Source organism: Tympanuchus pallidicinctus, unplaced genomic scaffold (genome assembly GCF_026119805.1).
Source record: "Tympanuchus pallidicinctus isolate F22 unplaced genomic scaffold, pur_lepc_1.0 scaffold18, whole genome shotgun sequence".
NCBI classification, from domain to species: domain Eukaryota; kingdom Metazoa; phylum Chordata; class Aves; order Galliformes; family Phasianidae; genus Tympanuchus; species Tympanuchus pallidicinctus.
Genome location: NW_026294699.1, coordinates 12,511,988 through 12,526,107, shown reverse-complemented (window position 1 = coordinate 12,526,107; position 14,120 = coordinate 12,511,988). Strand labels below are relative to the sequence as shown.

The 14,120-nt window shown below is 48.8% G+C and overlaps 1 protein-coding gene across 2 annotated transcripts in view; it reads left to right on the top strand.

Annotated features, from left to right (window-relative positions):
• The window catches only part of ELFN1 (extracellular leucine rich repeat and fibronectin type III domain containing 1), an 85,438-nt gene that overhangs the window by 17,306 nt on the left and 54,012 nt on the right, over positions 1-14,120 (top strand). For both annotated transcript variants that reach the window (XM_052680318.1, XM_052680317.1), the window contains exon 2: positions 189-301. The gene's annotated coding sequence lies outside the window, so the exon portion shown is untranslated. The remainder of the gene's footprint in view (positions 1-188; positions 302-14,120) is intronic.

Sequence of the window (14,120 nt, the reverse complement as noted above, 5' to 3'; positions counted from 1 at the left end):
TACTTCATGCATGCAAGGTGAAAGAAGATCCGCAGTTTATTTTTAAAGCTTTGAGCCAAACGCTTGGGCAATCCTAGAAAAAAAGGGGCTTGAAATATTACCAACCTCACGATAGCGCAAAAATGGAAGAGAAGTAGCCCTGAAACTTCCCAATAAAACCCTTTTTCTCTGCACTTTTTTATCAACAGCTCCAACCATGATCAGTGCATAAATCTACCTTCAACGCAGGATGCTGGAGAGGTACCAAGGGAGAGCAGCGTGTTCCTGGCTGCATGGTGAGGAGGGAAGGATGCACACACAGGTAGGAGCTGCTGCTGGGTTCTCATCCTCTGTTGCCTGCTTGGATTGAACTAACCCTGCTTGTTGCTTGGACTGGAGAGGGGAAATAAGTTGTTGACTAGAGGGAAGCTTGAGAAGTGATTCTTGAAGCTTGCGTGAAGGCAGTGATGTGTTTCTGGGACCTGCTCTGGGATCTGCCTCGCCAGGCAGACGGTGGCATTTCCTGCTGTGTTTGCTATTGGTCTTCATTTGTCCAGTGGGTTTCTGCTCAAGTGCTCACGTAGAGGCAGAGCGGTGCTGGGTGCTCCTGCAGCCAGGACAAGGCAGCTCTGCCTTCCCTCCCTGCAGCTCCATAGAGAAGTGGAGCACATGCTTTGCAATTTACTCCTTCCCAGAATCCAGCCCAGCATTGCATGTGAAGTTGCTGCTGAGCTGCTTTTCAGCATGGGAGCAGAGCTGCAGGCTCCTACCAGGCTCTCTTAATCCAGCCTTGATCCGTGCACTTCAAACAGGAGCCTTGTTTTAGGGATGTGCTGAGCGCTTGTCTCCTGCTAGCTGCTCTTCTGCCTGTGAGGACAGTGATGCTGAGATAATATTTTATTTTTGGGTAATTCTTGGCTACTGGTCAGCACTGCATTGCAGATTGACGTTTCTCTTGGACACCCATAGTTGTGCTGGTGTCTTGTATGGTGTCCTGGATCAGTGGTGTGTGGCAACAACATGAGCTTAGCTTCTCACTCCCTTGTTCTCTCGGTGTTGACATCTTCGTATGCAGTGTTACCTGAACTCAGTCCATTTCTTTCCATTGCATTGGTCACTCAAATCTGTGTTTCTTCATCCGTACGCTTGTGTTCATTTCCTGCACTGAGTGCTGGGGACAGGATGGCTCCTGCTGTTGCTGGGGCTGCCTTCCTCTCAGGGCCTCTTTGGAGCTGGCTGTAAGGGTTGGGGTCCCTGCTGTGCAGCATGGGGAGGAAACCCATGCTTGGGACCTGTGCTGGAGAGTGGCTGTGCTGGTGGCAGAGTGGGGTGGGGTGAGATGTGCTGGGGGCCGGAAGGAGCAGTGGATTTCTCTGCTCAGATGGGTTTTTCATGCACGTTTTATCAGTGCCAAGATTTTCTTGTCTGTGGGAAAGGCTGTGTATCTTGGAGAAGCAGCACAGGTTGTGTTGAGAGCACTGAGGTCTCTTGGAGTGATGCTGGGTCCTGCCTGGATCTGAGGTAGTAGCACAGGTACTTCACCACGTGCTTTCTGGTTTCAAAGATGAGGAGGTGAAATGTGGGCTATGTGGTATAAGAGCAGCACATCCTGTCTGGGGAGCCTGTGTTAGCGTTAGGAAATGCCTGACAATGCATGTTCAGTAGATCATTCCTTCAGAGCAAGGCGCCTTTTATGTTCCCACTCCCAATTATCCTCTTAATTACTCAATGAAATGCCCAATAAAACAAATCACTATAATTTCTATTTTATTCTCTTGTCTATCACGGTTTACTTAAGAGCACAGGATCCATTAAGGAGGCCCTTTCTCATCAGGGAATGCTTTCCAATAGATCATACTTACTGACTGGCTTTATGTTCCTATTCTGCATCTCATCCTCACTTCCCATGCCAGCTCACTAATTACCAGGGCCACCGGTGCCTGGGAAGCACTGCCTCCCTCACTGCCCATCCACAGCACTGAGTCTGTGGCATCCCCATGGCAATAAGTTTGTGACATCCCCATGGCAACGGCCTATGATGTCACTAATGGAGATTCTAACTTTGTTGAGCATCCAGGCAGTGGGGCTGAAACTCTTGGGATCTCACATCTCTTGAGAGAGGGAGGAATTGACATGCAGGGAAGCCTTTAAAACAGCTTTAGATTTCTCAGAGGAAGGGAGGGATGATGATCAGGGGGCTGCTGTGGGCAGTCCCTTCCCCTGCTCTCTCCTGCAAATCTGGGGTTTTGCTTAGGGGGAGCTGAGCCCACAGCCATGGTTGGTGTGTGGGGCATCCTTCCCGTGTCCCCAGCTCTGTTCTGTGGCGCACTGAACCCAAAGCCAACCTGGGATCTGTAGCCTCAGCTCTTCCCCAAACCAGCGTCTGCATTGTCTTCAGTGCTTTTTTTAATTCATAGTATAATGAGATGCTGCTCATGCAGACAGCAAGGGAAGGAGATCCATGTGCACGCCTTTCTAGCAACAGGAAAATCACCTAAAAATCCAGCTCATGTGGTGGGGTGGCACAAACCATGCGATGCATTCAAACTCCAGAGCTCACCCAGGGAAGCCACCTCGCTGGTAACTCATTCAGTAGCAAAAGCAAATCAAGCAGGTGGAAGAATCAATCTCCTTATTTTAGTTTTTCTAAGGTAGGAATAAAAGTGATATTTCAAAGGGCAGCGTGTCTCAGCTGCGAGGCCGTGGGGAGAAGCTGGCACTGCAGAACAGGCTGTCCTGTCTCCCAGCTCCTCACATCGTAACTTCTGAGCTGGATTCAATAGAAATAAATGTTCGGCAGTTCCAGTGGTGGCCTTTGGAAATGGAGCTAATGGAACAAGGCAAAAAAATCGTTACAACATTTTGACAAGCCCTTAAACATTTGTGCTCAGCGGTGGGAAGCCTGGGACCCACCTGCGGGAAGCGCTGCCCTCCGTTAGTGAAGCAGAGTCCTGCTGCTAATTAGGCAAATGATGCTGAGCTGGGTGGCTCTGGTGGCATCGGCTGTGCTGGGATGGGAGCGTGGCAGGTGGCCAGTTCTTGGAGAGCCGGCAGGAGGAAAAGGCAGACTGCTGCCCTGGGATGAGGAGGCTGCGGTGATTAAATAGGATCTGCTGAAATCCTTCCAAAGCGGGCTTAGGAATTAAGAGCCATCAATGTCACATGGAGGGTCAGTCGCTGCAGGACACCTCCGGCCTCCCCCCGTGCCTCTGTTTAGTCCCTTTTGAGCACTAGGAATTGCATTCTTCGTTTGTGAGCTCTTTCGTTCTTCTGTGGAAGGGCCAAATCTTGGCAAGGAAAGGCACTTGGAGAGGGCAAGGATGGGGTTGTGCGCACCAGGGTCAGAGCTGCTTTCAGTTCAGGCCCCATTAGGATGATGACACTGGGACTCCCACCACGGGAGGGTATTTTTTTTTCCTCTCTACCTTTCTCCTTATTTTCTCAGGCAGGAAGGGTTGGTTGCAGCAGGGAGACTTGCACACATCATTAGAGCAGAGTGACCAGCTCCACGCAGCCATCAACCCCAATCAGAGCGACTTAAAAGGCTGCACTTGCTTTAATCATCCAGAGATGCTCCGGCTTGTCGGTGTGAACCCAGGGCTCCTGGATACGGAGGGATGGAGCTGGGGAAATGATGTTGAGATGAGACTCCTGGCATTAAAAAAGCAGCGTTCCTCACCTGTGTGCTGGCCTCAGGGCTGGCCTGGAGGATGAAGTCCTTCATTTACTGTCTCCTCATTTCCCTCCATGGAAAAGAGGTGGCCGTGCATCTATGTCTGTGTGAGCAGCTCTGAGACATGCAGGCAAAAACTGCCTGCCTGCAAACTGATGGCTGCATCCAGAGCCCTGTGAGTTGTGTGAACACAGCCCTGCTTTGCTCGTGCTGAACTTTCCACACACCAGCTACAGCCGTGGGTTCTTCTCTTGGCTTTCTTCTCTCCCCATGACAGCCCCACATGCTGTGCACATCGCACTCAGATGAAGAAAGGACCAGCATGTGAGAAACATCACAACTACCCCCATGCTGACTGCAGAACATGAATGTTCTCTCCCAAGCATTCCTGCATCCGCAGAGGTGCTTTCATTGAGATTTTTTCTAAGAAGGGAGAAAAACCCCATCCTTCACCTGATTCTTCTGCTGATTTCCATTCCCCTTCAGGTGTTGTGATGCAGTCTCACAGGTTCCCGGCTCAGGTTGCATCCCAGGGCTGGATAAGACCAACACAGTTCTGCTAATGACCCCTGAGATGGGGCGATGTAGAGGCAAAGGCTTGGAGAAGATTTATCATTGAACTCAAACTAGGAACCTTCTGCTTGCGAAGCAATTAGCTGGTGTTCTGCCCTAACTGCTGCTCATTAAAGATGAGCAGGGCTGAAGGCGGCGTGTAGGAGGCAGCCAAGACATCTTTCTGGACTTTGATTTGATCTCTGCCTTTCATGGCCTTCCCCTTTTGTTCTTGATCACCGGCTTTAAAAGCACATCCTTGACAGGAGGCGACAAAAATCTCCCTTAAGCAGAGGGGATTTTGGCAATGAGCGTTTGCCTTTTGGAGCTGCCCTCTCTGTTGGGTAAGCATGAAACAATCCTCTCTGACTGGAACTGAAGCTCTGGAGCCATGTTATTCCACTGGGAAGAGGAATTTTCACCCATTTTCAATGTGGATTATTTTTGTGACTGACTGTAATAGTCTCCTTGGCGGTATTAAGACTTATTATGTCAGGATTTATTTCAGTGTGAAGTGATTGGACATGCTGTAGTCCTGTAGCTTGCCATTGTGTGCTGAAGCCCAAGTGATCACCTCATCCCACTTCCTCCTGGTGGTGAAGTACACTGCACAGCTGGGCCCATCTCCAGAGGCCAGCTGTTGCCCATTGCCTTGTAACTGCTAAAGGAACAAACTGAAGGGAATGAAGTTACTGTGAAAAGCATGGAAAGATCCTATGGGTCAAAAATCTGTACAGGAAAACTGTTTAGAAAAGGGAGGAGAGGACCTCAGAAGAGGATTTGCACTTTCAGAGCAACAGTGCAAACACTGGGATTTCCCTGGTTTTAACAGGAGAAAACGCAAGTAAGGATTAAATGTGGATTATGCTGCAGTGAAGCTGAGACATCTAAGAAAGGGCTTTATTTGTCCTAAAACAAATGGCATTTGCTCAGGGGCTTGATTTAGTGGTGAGCTGTTAGAGTTAGGTTAGCATGGTTAGATTGCAGTTGCACTTGATGATCTTTAAGGTCTTTTCCAACCTGAGCTCTTGTATGATTCTATGACGTTGCTCATGATGAGGCAATGAAGCAGTAAGTTTATTAGCTAAGCAGATGTGTTGGTACCTCTGGGAGCACTGGAGATGTAAATATGATGGATCTGCTCCTCGAAGTCATGAGTGATGTGGGATTTGGTGACCACTCCTCGTGCTTTACCGGATATCAGAAGAAAAGGTTGCCTTAAAACCCATATAGGTTTACCAAACCCATTAGAAATGAATGGGTACTGTTGGCATTAAGCTGGTTGCTGTTCTCCCAGCTCCATTAGCATCATTCACATCATCCAGGACATTTAGTTTGTGGTGCTCCTGTCTTACTGCAATGTAGTAAGGATTCAGGGTTGGGTTGTGCAGGAGCTGCTCTGGCCTAAGCAGTCAGCCAGCTTTGAGGCTTTCTTGGTGTTGTACTCTCAGCTGAACATCTCCACAGGGCCAGCACCAGCTCGGGTCAAACTTGGATGTGTAGTAATGGATGTGGTTGGGGTGGAGTGGCTAGCTCACACTGACTGAGTTGCCTGAGGCATTAAGACTTTGCTTGCCCCACGATCCTGCCATGCTCTGTGTAGGGTGATGGGCAACTGAGCTGAATCTGCAGCCTGGGGTGCCCTCAGCTGAGGAGAAAGAATGCATCTACAGCCTGCTGAGCAGACTGGTCTCATTCCCTTCCAAGAAGAGCCCCTGTGTTCAGGAAGGGAACATAACACAGTAAACAAGGCAGCCCCTCTGCCCAGCAGGGCTCCCATAGGACCAGCAGCAAAGGCCCTGGGGTCAGGAGGAGCAGGAAGCTGTCTGTCTGTCTGTCCATTCTCTTCTACCACACAAGCCCAAGTTAGCCTCAGCTACTTTTGGCAGCCCAGTTCTGTTCTCCAGCAAGTGCTGGGCAGCCTGGGAGGTGACGGGGAGAGGAACGCTCTGTTCAGCAGCTGCACATTCCATTAATTTAATGAGGATTTTTCACAAGGCAGATGGTAAAATAGCTATTTTCTGTTGTCTAATAAATACCATCAGCAAGGCAGAAAATGTGCAATCTCGCCAAGTCTTTTTCTGATTCCTCGCCCTCCTGCACTGATGCATTCCCTGTTCTCTGCTGGGAGCCAATGGGGGCGGGTGGTGGGATGGGAGGGAGATGGGATGCGCAAGGCAAGTCCGAAATTGCTGGCGGGACCAGTGCAATAGGACTGCAGCTCTCCCTGATTGGGCAGAGCCTCCGCGTCCTGCTGGGAGAGCTGCACTCTGGCAGCCTTTGCCGATCCAATTCTCACTTTGTCTGATTGCAGTAATAACAACTCGCACAGATTTCCTGCCTTAACCTGAAATCTTCCAGCTCTGCAATGCAAATAATATAATGTGTGATGAGGAGCGCGATGGCAGGGATAATAATAATAATAGTGATGATGCCTTTATTCAATGAATGAGTGAATCAAGCAAGCTAAAATAAATGGCATTCAGAGCTTGAAAATCAATAGGAAGAGAAATCGGGAGGAAATGCAGGGGGAATTGCATTTCTGGGGGAGTGCCATTCTTAGCAGAGGCAGGAAGAAGGGATGAGTGGAGCCCGTTGGGGCTGGGCACTCCTTTCCAGGCTGTCATTCCTGGGCTCGCTTTTCTCCTGTGATTATTGCATTTGCTGAGCTCGCTGCTGCTCTGTGCCTGGTCCTGAGCTCTCTGTGATCTCTTTGCCCCCACTTGATTTATGGCTCTCATGGGCTCTCTGATTGTGTCTAAGCAGTTGGCAGGCTGCAGACCTGACCCAGGGCTGGGTAATAACTTGTCTTTTGTCCCATGCCCAGGAGGTTGGCCATTAAAAAAAAGCTCCAGACATCAATTTTCCTCTCCACCGAGGTGGAATTGCAAAATGATGAGATGGTCTTTGCCCTCATTCATCTCTTCTTTCTCTTTCTCTTCTTCTTTTTATCTTTTTTTCTACTTATCCTACTGCACATCACTCTCTTTTTCACCCCCTTCCACTATCTCCTCCATCATTTATCACCCTCACACCCCTCTGCACATCTCTACTTCTCCTTTCCCCCTCTTGCCCTCTTCTTTCTCATTTTTCCACGTGTTGCTTTCCCATCTCAAATACTCCAAGTCTTTTCTTGCTGTGCTTGGCAGTTTGATATCCTCACCTGTAATAGCTTGCTAATGCAGTAATTCTACAGGAGAGCCTTAAAAAACCCAAAGCCTTGGTGGCCAGCATAACTCACCTTTTAACGCGGCTTCTCCTTGATCAGGGATTCATTTCAGGCAGGATTTTCATGTGCACAGCTCTGCTGTTCTGTTAGTAACAAAAAAAAGAAAAGAAGACTCCTGCAACAGGTGAATGCATTTCGTGGCTCTGATGAGCTGGATATTTCCCCACTTCCCACAGGTACATGGGGAGATTTAATCAGCTACCACTTCTTGTGCTGTGCTTGAAGGCTCGTGTTACATACCTGTGTCTGTGCAGAGATCTCCTGGGGAATGCCCTTGTTTGCCAGCAGGGTTATTCCCATGCTGTCTTGGCAGTATCCAGGGGAATTTTCCTGTCTGGAGAGGTGCTGTGTAGCAAGTTTGGAGCTGATGTTGTCTTCTCTTTAGGTAGTGGGTTCATGTTCCTAAATAATTTACCCCAGTGTCGTCAGTGCCAGTCCCTGCCCTGAGCACTTCAGGTGCTTGGACCTGGCTATTGGAGTCTCTCCTGCCAGCCCCTCCAAGCAGTGCTCACTCAGGCAAGAGTCCAGCACTTGGCAGTGCCTCTTTTCTGGGCTCTCAGGGTGGAGACTTCCATAACCCTAAAGGAAAAGGAGAAGCTCCTTCTATACTTTGCTTCTATTGATTGTAGCTGCACCTTTGTGTTGTGTTTATATCTATGCACATCTGTTGGTAAATGAAATATGCAGAGGGAAGTACTGGGAAATGATACTTGACTTGCACCTCCAGCAAGATCTGCCATTGGGAAATTGATTTCTTGAAGTCCTTCCTATCACCACTCCCCTATGGGCATGGGGATAGAGGAGATGAAGAAACCAGGATATTCTGTATTGCAAGAGTTGCAGAGCAGGCTTTCCATGGGTCCCACCACTGTCAGCTGGTCTCGGCTCTGGACCCCAGGCATGGGTGGATGGCAGTGCTGGATGTGGCGTGTGGTGATGTACCTCAGGGAAATGAGTGCAGTGGCAATAGGCAGTGAGCAGCCCTCAGAGCCAGGCCCAGAACAGCAAGCAGCAAGTCTAGGGCTGCCAATTCCTGGTTTGGGGTTGCCAGCTAATCCCAGGATGGAGAGCCCAGGTTTCAGCAGTGGGCTGCTGAGCAATGGCAGTGAGCTGGGAGGTGCAACTTGCAGATCTTCCTGCCAGGTTCTTTTCTGAGCAGCACAAATCTGGATTAACCCCCTGCCATGTTGCCAGGTTTAGACACAGAAGATGGGGTAGGGCTTAATGTGGCATGTCCATGCCAGATATTGGAGAATCTCTAAACACAATGTGAGCATGGAGCTCTAGGGCAGCTGCGCTCTTTCTGTTTCATGCACAGGAAGGCCATGGGCCTGAGAAGTGGTGAGGTGTCCACACAAATCAGGGGCTGTAATTCAGTTTTCTATTTAGAAAGCTCTGAGACAATGGTTCCCTGTGCTCCACTAGCAGAATAGTAGAAATTATAAGATTTTCCAGGAGAATGATCCAAAAGGTAAGTAAGTCAATGGCCACCCCTTGCCATGAATCTTGTAGCTTTGGGATTACTGCTTGGAACAGAGCGAAAACATTTGATTTAGGACTGAGATGTTGTAGAAACTTTCAGGAGCAAGCAGAGGCAATAATTCCATGACAGAGCACACTGTTGCTCAAAGGAGAGATCTGAACTTCTAGCCTCTCCACTGCCCCGAGAGAGCCTGGTGCAACGGAGACCTTGCTTGTTTGTAGCAGAACTCCACGCAATGGCACTTCTCAATAGCAAAAGCTATCCAGTTTCATTCAAGACAAGGTCTTCAGTAAACAAGATGGCTGGATGGAGAGGAGAGAGCCGGCAGATAGAAAGGAAAGGTACCAAAAGATTGTGGTAAGATGTATTAGCTTGCTAGCTGGGTTGTGAGGTGTCCTTCATGCGTTACTGAGTGCAGCAGTGGTTGCCATCTGGCCCACCTTCATCATCTTAATGATCCTCACTGAGACAGCTGTGAAAGGTCAAGGATCCCTGTTCGAGGGACAAGTACTTGGGCAGAAACTGGCCTGAGGAAATCTATGGCCTACTTTTATACTTCGGTGTGGTTCCAATACTCCCTTCACCAGCACTGTCAGACCAGTGTTTCAGGGCATCCAGAGATTCTGCAGCCCGTTGACCGGCAGGATCCAGGTTTGAATGCCAGCATTAAATAACTACAGCTGCTTGGACAGACAGTGCAAAACGTGATAGAATCGAGCTCCTTCCAATAGTGGCAGCTGGGCTGGTTGGGAGCAGTGGGCATGAAAGCAGCTTAAGAGGTTCAGATTTGGTGCATGCAAAGAAACGTGCACCAGGAGTGTGGTGCAGCAAGAGGGCACGTGGCCAAAGAGGGCTGAGATCTCCAGAATGCACCCATGCTAAGCCATGGTTGGTAAAACATTAGAGATGATCTTGGAGTTAACTGAGAAGGGACCTCATTCCCATATCTGAAGGGCAGGGAGGGGACCTTCACCTACCCTTGTCCTCAATGGCATGACTGGAACAGACTTGCCAGCCTGAGAAGTTGTGTACTTGAGTGCTGAGAAGAGAGCCAGGCCTGGAATGTACCTGATTATAGCTGATAAGTGAGGTTTGTTACAGAAAAGCAGGTCTATCTGTCTCTTTGCTCCTGAGGGGACAAGCTCTTCAGCAAAAAAAATGAGCAGGAATGGCTGGGGGATTTTAATGGAGTTAACTGAAATTTCCACTGGGGAGTTTAAGTGTTGGCATTTAGCTGAAAAGGAGAAAACATCTAGTTTTCTTCTGGGAGAAAAAGCACAAGCAAGCGCACACACACACAAAAAAGCAACAACAAAAACACCAAACAAGCCAACCAAGAAAACAGCATTTTCTGAGTGGAAGGAAGCAGCTCCTATGACACGAGACTCTGGTCTGTTGGGGCTGTGGCAGATAGACTAATGCTCTCCATTAGTGGAGGACAGTCTGATATTTCGAGGAGCTCTTGGTGTCTCAGAGGAGTGACTATGTGCACATAGGCCACGTCTCTACTTGCACAGAACATATTTTAATCTGGAGTTTGTGAGGGCCGATGTGGTTCCAGTCCTGTTCCAGTCCCTAGAGCAAGAGGAATGGGTGCATCTCAGTCATTACAGCTGGAAGGTCCTTCTATCAGAAACAGCACTGCCTTTACCTCCCTGCTGGGAGAGGGACTCCCATGCTTTGCTTAGTGGGCCATGGCCCATTTTATGGAGGCACAGCAAACCCCAATTAGTTCTGGAAGCAGCACACGCAGCATTGAACTGCTGCTTCGCTCCCCAAGGCAACAGTAGGGAAACCAGGCTTGCAAATGGGCTGTTCTCTGGGTGGGCACTGAGTATGCAGCCGTGGTGGCCAAAGAGCCATTTTCAAATGGGTTTTGCTGCTGATATCAAGTTGTGCTGTCCTTGCTTCCTGACAGTTGTACAGGTTGATCAGGTTGTCCAGGGTGATGCTGAAGCTGTCCATGAGAGCTGTGTGGCTCCAGGACTGGCATGTTCACCCTCCCACAGCCATCAGTCTCCTTTTCTCTTGCCTGGGTATGAAACCCTTCCTCAAAATCTCCTGTCATCTGGTTTGCAATGGGAAACAGGCAGAGCAGAGGGGCTGCTTAGTTGTTGGATAGACATCTTACTGGGAGGCAGATTCAGGTGCAGATGAGGTATCAGCAAATTGCACCAAACCTCTGTATTGGACAGCATCATCCAACAGGAGCTGTGTTATTGCAGATACTCCTTTCCTGCAGAATGGTGCCCACCCCTGACCAGTGCTGGCCCAGCAATTCCCTACCCTCTGGCTCCCTGCTCCCAGGGCTGTGCTTTATTAGCATCCTGATAAGTCGAGAGTTCATTGCTGAGTCTTAAGAAATTGGCAGAAATGCCAACCCTTCATGCAAGAGTAAAAATAGCCCTAATAATTTAGGCAATTAGTTAATTAGCCTCATTTATTTGAAAGCACCGAGTGGCGTGGGAAGATTTTGCCTCTGTTTTGGTTAAGCTTTTTTTCCATTTGCTTTGTTTGCTTCTCCCTTGCCGTTTTCTCTGCTCCCTGACATAGATACAGCCACCCAAGATGATTTAAAGTGGTGTATGCACACCAGAACAGGATGCTGCATGGAGTAGGGTCAGTGCTGCAGGGATGTGCCAGGAGTTCTGGCACCAAGCTCACCGCATTATCATCTCATATAAGGAAGCAGGTGGCTTCTTTCCATGTTGCCCATTCCCTGACCCACGTATATCCCTTCATCACAGGTAAATGATGTGACACATTCAGGATGACTCATGTTTCTAAACATCTGTGAGCTGGTCACTGGCTGGGATAGAGCTGCACTCAGCATCTTTTGGCACTGAGATTTCACTTTTTAGGGCTTTTTCCATCTCAGAGAAGAGCCTTACCAATCAAAGGTGGCTTGCAGTCCAAGAGGAGCACATTTGTGGCATCCTCTGCTTGAACCCTGCTCAGCATATTGGTCCTTATCTAGTCCTCAGACTAAAATGGACAGGGAAAAGAGTCATAGAATCATAGAATCAACAGAGTCAAGATAAAACAGGCATTTGTAGGGGAAAGCAGGGGTGCTACAATAGCACAAGGGTGGAGGTGAGGCTGCTCCTTGCCCAGCATCCCTGTGCCAGCCCTCTCCCAGGCAGGCGCTGCCATCGGAGCGGGACGAAGTGGTAATGCTCTCCCAGGTAACTGTCACACTTAATCCCAGGAACAAGCACAAGCAGATGCTTGAAAAGAGCTTGACAGCCTGAATGGCTCAGAATTCAATTTTTAAGGCAGGGTGCTCTGTGTTAAGCAGGGAAAAAGAGAGATTTGTGCTGCTGAAGGAGCAAGAGGCAGAGAAGTGTGGAAATCAGCCCTGCGAGCCGGACCCTGTGCCCAATGGAAGAGATTCTCTGTGCTCACCTGAGAAGGAGAGTGCTTTGGTTGGATTGCTGTTGCATGGAGGACATCGAGGGAGGTATTATATCTCCAGATCATGTACCCTGCTCAGGTCCTGCCCCCCAGCATCTCTCTGGGTCTGTCCACACCGAGATCTCATAGCAAGCAGGACATCCATGTAGATGGATGGATGGTGGCATCCATCTCCATCCTGGCAGAGGCACGAGCTGCAGTCTTACATGTTGCTGAGTATTTGGGGCCTCGCTAGGTTACAAACCAGGGCAATTTTGTTGTGGTTCAGCAGGCTCAGCCATCATTAGAGGTGAGAACTGTCTGCTTAAGTATCACACCAGGCCTGCTCCAGTCCTCCTCCACCAGGTCTGGGACAGTTGGTGGTTGGCTCCCACTGCCCTCCCCCATCTCTGGCTAACACGAGTTGCATCTCCCATGCGTTATTCACAGGGGGAGCTGAATGAAACGTCTTCCTGATTTATTTCTAAAGATATTAGATCTTCTCACGTTGTTCATCTTCTCCAGAAATGACAGCTCCCAGGCACCTGGGGATAAATGGTGCCTTGGAACAATTCCGTTGTTTCTATTCCAGGCAACAGGAATTCCTCAGATCTTGACATCAGTCCCCAAACCCCGGCGTGTTAGCATAACCTGCAGACAGCTCTGAGTTTCTTGACCCAGAAAAAGGACAGGATTTATTGTGGACCCTGGCAGAGTGGTGTCCTTGTGGCTCTGCCCTGCTGGCGTGCCGCGTCCTCTGCTCCTCCTGCAAAAGCAGCTGGAATCTTCTTGTCGAAACAGTTCTCCGTCAGCAAATGCCACATCCACGGAAGGGGCTTTTGTGTGTGAAATCAAATCAATGTTGATTAATTTTCATTTTGGAAAGGAGGACAAAAAAGACCTGTTAAAAATGTCAAGATGCCTTCTTTCTCGTTCCTGCAAGAAGAGCTTCAATTTTTTATCTCTTAATGACCTTTTGTTTGAAGCCTTTGTCTGTTATAAGAAGTATTCAAGAAGAGATGAAGCAAAATGAAGCGTTAAATATCTTTTCAAGTGAAATTTGACCATTCCCGTGACTTGATTTGTTGATTTTTTTTTTTAACCACAAAGGGAAGAATTACATTTCTTTTCTCTCCAAATTTGTTGCCCCGTGGAGCTCACAGCAATGGGTGGAAGCTGGAGAAGGTGACTCCGATGCACAGGACAATGGTGCAAAGCATTCACTGCTTTGGGTTGGTTTCACACCCGAGGAGTTTCTTACCCCTATTTCTTCCAGTGTTAGTAGAAAGTGTGATAGAAGGAAGGAAAGGAGAAAGGAGTTACTGAAGAAATCTGAGCGTTTCTACTTTCCACTTGAAAGAAGCAGGGTTGAGCTGGATAACATTCTTTCAGCTTAAAAAATTATAGTAGAATAAAACGTGGGGAAAAATTTGGCTGAAGGGAAAATGTAAACTGTCCGCATTAAAATAGTCTGAGCGACAGGCAGCTCTTCTGAACATTTCTCCTCCTCATCCTCATGAGATTCCCTTAGCATGATGCAGTCCTGCTGCCGCCCCAAACTGCACTGAGGTAAAGCTGGAATAACACACAGCGTGCTGCTGGAATATCGAGCCCACACAGACAGTGATCACCTCCAGAGCTGGAACGTTGCCCGTCGGCGGGGCATGAGCATTGCTTGCGTGCTTAATGAAATCTCCTGTCTTAATTGAGGCTATGAGGGACAGTTTCAAAGTCATCAAGCCTCTATTAAATCCGCCTCTCTTTGCGTTGCGCGGAGCAGAGCTCTCCTTCTCCAGCTTGCTCTTGGCTCT